At 41.6% G+C, this 7,463-nt stretch overlaps 2 non-coding genes across 2 annotated transcripts; one reads left to right on the top strand and one right to left on the bottom strand.

Moving 5' to 3' along the window:
* Positions 1-3,986: 3,986 nt before the first annotated feature.
* On the bottom strand, positions 3,987-4,080 carry trnai-uau (transfer RNA isoleucine (anticodon UAU)). The gene is made up of 2 exons: positions 4,043-4,080; positions 3,987-4,022 (listed from the first exon to the last, which is right to left on the bottom strand). It is a non-coding gene; the product is annotated as a tRNA-Ile (tRNA).
* A 725-nt stretch (positions 4,081-4,805) lies between these two features.
* Positions 4,806-4,877, top strand: trnat-ugu (transfer RNA threonine (anticodon UGU)). The gene has a single exon. It is a non-coding gene; the product is annotated as a tRNA-Thr (tRNA).
* Positions 4,878-7,463: the final 2,586 nt, after the last annotated feature.

Here is a 7,463-nt window from a genome sequence, read left to right as displayed (position 1 = left end):
CAGCTACGGAAACTTCCTGTTGACAAGTCGGTGTTTGTGTTGCTTTTTCTGCTCAATGGAGCTGTATTAATGCAGGCACACGTGCTTCCACGGCAAGTTATTTTATTAGTGCTCACAAACCAACACACCGCAGACACCTCTGATACTGTCACTGCTTGTGGACCCCGTGTTCCTGCCGTCAGCCTACTATACCATGTTCATGCACATCTAGAAATATTACTGCTGTAGTACAGGAGCGAAAGACGAAACGAAAGCACACCCAGTTTAAAAAGGCACATTTGTCAACTACTGAACTTCACAAGGATGGGATTCACACCCACATGTGCAGAGCACAATGGATTAGTAGTCCATCACCTTACCACTCCACCACCTCATCCCAGAAGTTAGCCTCCTGACATGAGTTAGTACTCAAGATGGTCGTCTTTCCTCTACTCAAGGATCATTTTCCTCTTCCACCTGCGATTTCACCATTTTCCTTGAAGATGTCAAACATAAAAAGCATATTGAGCTCCTTGGACTTGAAATTACCAGATAAAAGCCATTTCTCATCACTTGCTCAGCGAGCAGGCTCAGCGCACACAGAACGCAGGTATCTCAGAGCGGTGTGTCTAAGAGGCTGTAAAAGGATAGTGCTCTGTTGGTGCTGTGGCTTAGCTGGTTAATGTGCATGTCTAGTAAATAAGTTTCTGGGTTGAAATCACCACAGTGCTTTTCTCCTCTCTTGCCATGCAGAGTTGGTCGTTGTGGACAGCAACAGGTGTCTGCCTTAACTTTAATGGAAGTGTTCATTTCTGGAACAACTTTTTTAAAAACAAATTCCACACATATTGCGATAGATAAAATACTAATCTTCCCTGTCAGTGCAGAATAATTAGTGCCAGCTGGCATGAAAACGACAAAAAAATTTTTTTTGTCTTTAGCGTAAAACCTGTGAATGTAGAAGAAAAGATGACGAGTGTCAATTTTTATGGCACCGTGAGCTTGTCCTTCAGTCAAACACGTAGGTAATTCAAACACACCCAGAGATGCACTTTGAATTAGCTTTGACCTAAATACTATCTACTCCAGATGTGATTGGGCCTCTTTCCACATCCTGATATATGCAGAGAACACAAGCTTTTGGTACGAGTGAATATAAATGTAAACATAAATACTATTCAATATATCGGAATTTTGTTGTATTTAAAAAATATTTTAGCTGGGGATCCTCAAATCAGGAGTGTAGAAAAGAACACCGTTAAACACCGGGAGTGCAGAACGTGATAAAAGTGTTCTTTAAACAAAAAGTGAAAATAGTGAATTTGTCTTTCACTTAGACGTTCATTGAATGCTCAGTAAACGATAAAGCAGAGGCTCGTTTTGTGAATTCTCCTCGCATCAGATTGTCTTGCTTCGACCTTTAAATTGTACACTGTGTAGACCCTTCAGTCTCCCTAACTCAATTAAAGAGCTGCAGGCAAAAGTGCCTGTCAGTTTAGTTCAGTGGTAGAGCACTTGCATCTCGTGTATAAGGCTTTGTTTGCTACTGCCACTCTGGATTTCTTTTTAAATGCAACATCTTATCTGTGATTGTCTTTCATGTGACGTCCCCCGTGTGTGAATTTCAGCATGACACATAAAATCGTTTGAGATGCTATTTTTAAAACAGACCAAACGAAAGACCTAGTAGCTAAATACAAGTAGAAAACACGTGAATCTAATTGAGAAAATTTGGACTGGAGCGATGTATAGTATTGTAATGGTTGGGGGTTCAGGCGGGCACCCTTGCCATTGCCACTTAAGTCAGCCCCCCACCGTCGGGGACTCAAACCTACGACTGCCACCATAGCTCAACAGGGACCCAGCCGCTTGAGCTTAAGGACGGTCTCCCTTTAGTTCAACAGGCTGGGTCCCTGTTGAGTGATGCCAGAGGTCTGGGTTTGAGTCCCTGACGGTGGGGGACTGACCTGATGTGGCAGTGGCGAGGATGCCCATGTGAACCCTGGAGCGTTACATTGGTGTCAGCAGTGGAATGGGATAGCCCTTTGCTGAGGTTGGTGAGTTAAGCGGGGGAGAGTGTAACGCATACGGCCACCATTGAGTGTGTAAGAGCCGGCTTACCAGAGCGGTGATGTCACTGCCCTTCAATGTAATAGCAGGGCCACAGCCGCAGGACTGAGGGAGATTGCTCTTTAGCTCAACAGGCTAGGTCCCTGTTGAGTGATGCAGGAGGCCTGGGTTTGAGTTCCTGGTGGTGGGGGGCTGTTGTGAACACCGGAGTGCTACAGTATTACTAATGACAGCACAAAGCTTACAGTGGTGGCTTTAGGGTATCAGAGCCAGTGGTGCAATGGATAATGTGTTTGACTTTGGCTCAGAAGATTGCAGGTTTGACTCCTCCCTGGCTCGTTAAGCTTTTAAACTACACTTCTCAGCGTACACAACCCTTCTATCGACTGGATGAGTCTCCCGTTATGTCTCCAATTCTTTCCGCACATTCTGCTTGTTTCACCACCGTTACTGTTGGACCACAGCCACAGAATGGAGGAGAGATACGGTTCCGATAAACTGTCTTAAATAATCATGTTGAAAAAGGTGACAAAGTTTATTTTTCTTTAACATAACCTTACATTTGCCTGTTCAGTTCAAGTTATTTTCTGTACCTGCAAATTCCCCAATTTTTCTGCTGTCTCCTGAGACAGACATGTGTCAAATCACAATAAGTAATACAATCTATTCAGTTAACACCCAGATGTAACAGAACACATTTAAGACTTACACCCCCTTTAAATATGTATTTCCTTCATTTCAGTTTTCTTACCTCCCCAGGATACCTGAAAGTTCACTATCCCATATTAAGGACTGTACATGCATTACCGGTAATACAGCTACTAATAAAGATATACATTAATCTTAATTATTAATAAATTACACTTTTATTAATAAAGACATGTATTCATCAAATTCATTGTGAATAGTTGTGGTGTCTAGAAAACAATTTTAGCTACAGTAAATATTTCAAGCGAGTGGTGCGTATGTTCGTTACTTTGTGACTATATTATTTCCACTACATTCAGAACAGTTCAAATGCGATCGACTGTTCCTCTACTGAACTACATAAACCCTGTGAAGAGGTGGTTTAAGTTAGTCTCCTACATCGGTAACATCTAATGGGCAGCATATGTTATTTTAGGTTTGTTGCAATTGAGAACAGGTTTAGTATGGAGCTGCTGACAAATTTCAGCAGCCACGTTCGTTGCAATGACCCGTTGTAGGGTCATTGCCAATCAGCTGCAAGAAAAAAAAACATCATTTGTGCCTTTATTTAAAAAAAAGAAAAACAGAGTAGTAGTTTATGTGGTAATTTCAGGTACAATGTAAGAACTTAAGTTAACTAGTCCCACAGTAATGCGTGGGGTCCTATCAATAGAAAAAAAATACTTGTAACCCAAAAACACAACAACCACGATGCGAGAAGCCTTCTGGGAACCTAGGTAAATCACTGTAGTAGTCTAACGACTACAGAAAATAAAATAAAAAAATACTTAAAGGAACAACTTCAAAACAAAAAGAACATTAAAAACAAATCTGGGAAACAACAAAAACAGAATCTAATGCGAGAGCTTTTTCAAGTCTTCGGTACACCATCGTGCTCCCTTAGTCCCAGTAGACCTCTCATCTAAGAAGATGAGATATCTCTCATCTGTCTGTGTAGAGATCAGCTGGGGGTCCACAGCTGATGGGAATTTAAGTAATGACCTGCGTCAGCTGCAAAGGAAAAATTATAGGTTTATTCCATGCTGAAAAGAGAAGGAAACACAACGTGGACCCTTCTTCGGGTGTGACGTGGAATAAACCTTTACCTGTTCCTTTGATGTTAATTTAGACTGGATCTCCAGCAAACACCTAACAGGCTACAATCCCGTTAGATAAGGTGTTAAGGACGACCTATAAGTAACAGTATCTAAAGTGGACGGTTGCTTTCGGTAGCTAAAGACAGGCTACACTGCTCCAGGTGAGGCTCGAACTCACAACCTCGGCATGACTCCGCTGTGCACTGCTGTATAAGTACCGTGCGCTGACCGATTGCGCCACTGGAACCACATAGATTACTTTCCCTTCACACACTGACGTTGCACAAACACAGGGTGAAAACGATTTCGGCATGTTTTCCGTCTCTCCGTGGGAGAAAGGGACAGTAAAAGAGCGAGGAAACTACAAGGGAAGAAAATGAAAAAATAGTGCTCACTGCCGAAGAGGGAGGAGAGAGATGGTCAGACACGTAAATCAGCCCGGCGGATTTACACTACAAATTTGTCATTTGTAGTGACATTTATGAGTCTTCATGTGTCTGAAACTGTCCAGTTTGTATTTTCGTTTCACAAATCCAGTAAACGAATAAGACAAGGCACACTGCACATCTGCGGAACATCACGTCCGAGTTTACAGTAACACCAGAGATTGAAAGCGAAGTAGTTTTTTATTAAAGTTCAAGGAAACCTGAATATGTTTGCTAGAAGTATTTCAGAATCACAGTGAAATGTAGTAGGATTGCTGCACAGATCTGCAGTCTGCAATTAGAATACGGTTTGTGCGTTGTATAAAATATACCATTCAAAACTTTTCTAAAACTGCAGAGATACATTTCGGAATGCGTCTTCCTGTAAAAATAAAATATCTATTTTATTTGACGGGCGCTATAAGCAGAGTCTGAAGCCAGCTCCACAGAAGAACTATATTCTTTACTTCTCCTGCCATTGCAATTTGCGCACAGATTTTTTTTTTCAAAATGTATTAGCCTTAATGGGAAAAAAAACTAAACTGTCTGTGCGGTGGCCAAGTGGTAAGGCATCGGTTTTGTAAACCGAAGAGCGCGGGTTCAAACCCCGTCCGTGCCTGGTTTGCGTGCCACGATATACCTTTATCTAAATCATCAATTGTCTTGCAATGTAGAAATCTCTGTAATAATAAGAAAAGAAAAGTAGTTAATAATCCTTTGACAAAGTAACGGGCATCCTCCACTGCTTGTCAGGATGGCTGAGTGGTCTTAGGTGCCAGCCTCAAGAACTCAATCGTTCAATCGTGACAGTTGTTATTCACAACCCGGATTTCTATGGAAGCCCGTTTCCGCCAGGGAGTAAAAAAAAACCGCTATGGTATCTCAGAATTGCGACTTAGCAACTCAGAATTCCGACTTTATATCTCACATTTGCTACTTCGAAATAGCCCATATTTCAATGTCTGTCCTTTTGTTATTGTAACGGATTCGGGTTCTAGGGCTTGTGCCCTCTTGAGTTTAGCTCAAGATGCAACAGGATTATAAATGAATTCTCCCGCCCTACATTCCAAGATATGGAATCTTATTTTTCTTGAAGTTTCTGATGTTGGTCGTTATTGGAAATTGCCCGGTGATATCGACTCAGGTAGTCAGTTGTTACGTGCTGTAATTCGATACATGCAAAGCATTTGTATTCCCTCAAATTATTAATAAGGTCAATAATGTATTAAACATTACATGCCACTTTTTCTCCAGATGATGTTCACGGTGGAACAGTGAGAAAGGCGTGCCTAGATGTGCTTGAACCAGCACCTTACTATCATTTTAGTCCCGACCTGACTGCACTGAGCAATGGTACAACAGAGACTCCAACGGGTCGGTTTTCTCCATTTACAGTTTTTGGGTAAAAAACAATCTGAACTTTTAAGCAAGTATTTTATTTCACATTTTGCAAAGTGTAAGTTTTTCTTATAAAACGTTGTTTCAGAAAGAAACTGAGTTGACGGGAATAGCCCTGTCAGTAGAATATTGAACTTTTCATCTCAGCTAGTTCTTCTGTGGAGCAGGCTTCAGAACTCTACGTACAACGCCTTTGATGTCATTTTATTTTTACAGCAGACGCATCCGGAAAGTTTTTTTTAACTTTTTATTTAATAATAATAATAATTAATAATTGCTTACACTTATATAGCGCTTTTCTGGACACTCCACTCAAAGCACTTTACAGGTAATGGGGACTCCCCTCCACCACCACCAATGTGCAGCATCCACCTGGATGATGCGACGGCAGCCATAGTGCGCCAGAACGCTCACCACACATCAGCTATCAGTGGGGAGGAGAGCAGAGTAATGTAGCCAATTCATAGAAGGGGATTATTAGGAGGCCATGATTGGTAAGGGCCAATTGGAAATTTGGCCAGAATGCCGGGGTTACACCCCTACTCTTTTCGAGAAGCACCCTGGGATTTTTAATGACCACAGAGAGTCAGGACCTCGGTTTTACGTCTCATCCGAAGGACGGCGCCTGTTTACAGTATAGTGTCCCCATCACTATACTGGGGCATTAGGACCCACATGGACCACAGGGTGAGCACCCCCTGCTGGCCCCACTAACACCTCTTCCACCTTATTTGGTGGAAGAGGTGTTAGGTGTTCACCTCTCCTCTTATTTGAACAACAAAATAGATTCAATATAAACAAGAGCACTTATAACATCAGTAGAATCGTCAGGGGTACATAAAATAATACAATTACACTTTCTGAAAACGATTAAACTAGGTAAATGAAGATAAGGTCCGCACAGCTCTCTTGCAAAGTCTCTTGCAAATGTATTTGGGTTTGCTTGAACCTTTAATAAAAAAGTGATCTGAGACTTCCTACCTCCCAGTCTATAATCTCACTGTAACTAAACTAGGATGTGATGTTTCGCAGATGTTCAGTGTGCCTTTACGCTTGGCATGTTCAAGACTATTCGTTGCGTGAGCTCCTCACTGCGTGTCCTGTACTGTATTGTGATTTCGTTGAGATTATCTACGAGGAGTACAGCGACTAGAACGCCTTGAACTTTTTTTTCGGTATATAAAAGAAAACGCTAAAGCACATACAAAGTAACTAACATTTCCTATATGTAGGTTTTCTGATTATGTCTCTACTTATCTTTCCACTTAAATTCCTTAGTGACAGGCGAATTCTTTCCGATATTTGTTTTTATTAAAAAAAGTAAATTTATCATAACCTATATGATTTCTTACCAGCGTGGAGCTCGAATTCACAACCCCGAGATTAAGTGCTTGGTACTAGTTGCGCCACAGAAAAAATGAAATCTCTTATTTATATTAAATACTGCGGCTCCTGACCTTTTCTTCTCGTTAGAGAAGAGGTCTGGTCTCCAGATTATCAACTATAAGATCAGACCGTGCTCCTTTGTAAAGCAGTGTTGGCTCACATTGCTTATATGGGGCAACACATCAACTCGAAGATCGCTGCTGTACACGCATGCCCCCCTTCACTGAAATAACATAGACGAAGGAAACTCTCTTGTCTTGGGCTGCTGTCACCCGGATTCAAAGCGCAGGTATTGCGGTCACAGCACAAAGTACTGACCACTATACCATCGCGGCGAGCTGGGACAGACTATCGTTAATTTAATTCAAATGCTCACAGTGTCTTTAATCTGATGGATTCATATACTGTGCTCATGAGAAAG

This window comes from Lepisosteus platostomus, chromosome 5 (assembly GCF_059453375.1).
Source record: "Lepisosteus platostomus isolate fLepPlt1 chromosome 5, fLepPlt1.hap1, whole genome shotgun sequence".
NCBI lineage: Eukaryota > Metazoa > Chordata > Actinopteri > Semionotiformes > Lepisosteidae > Lepisosteus > Lepisosteus platostomus.
Note: the sequence above shows the minus strand (reverse complement) of the source record. Positions and strands in the feature narration are given on the sequence as shown.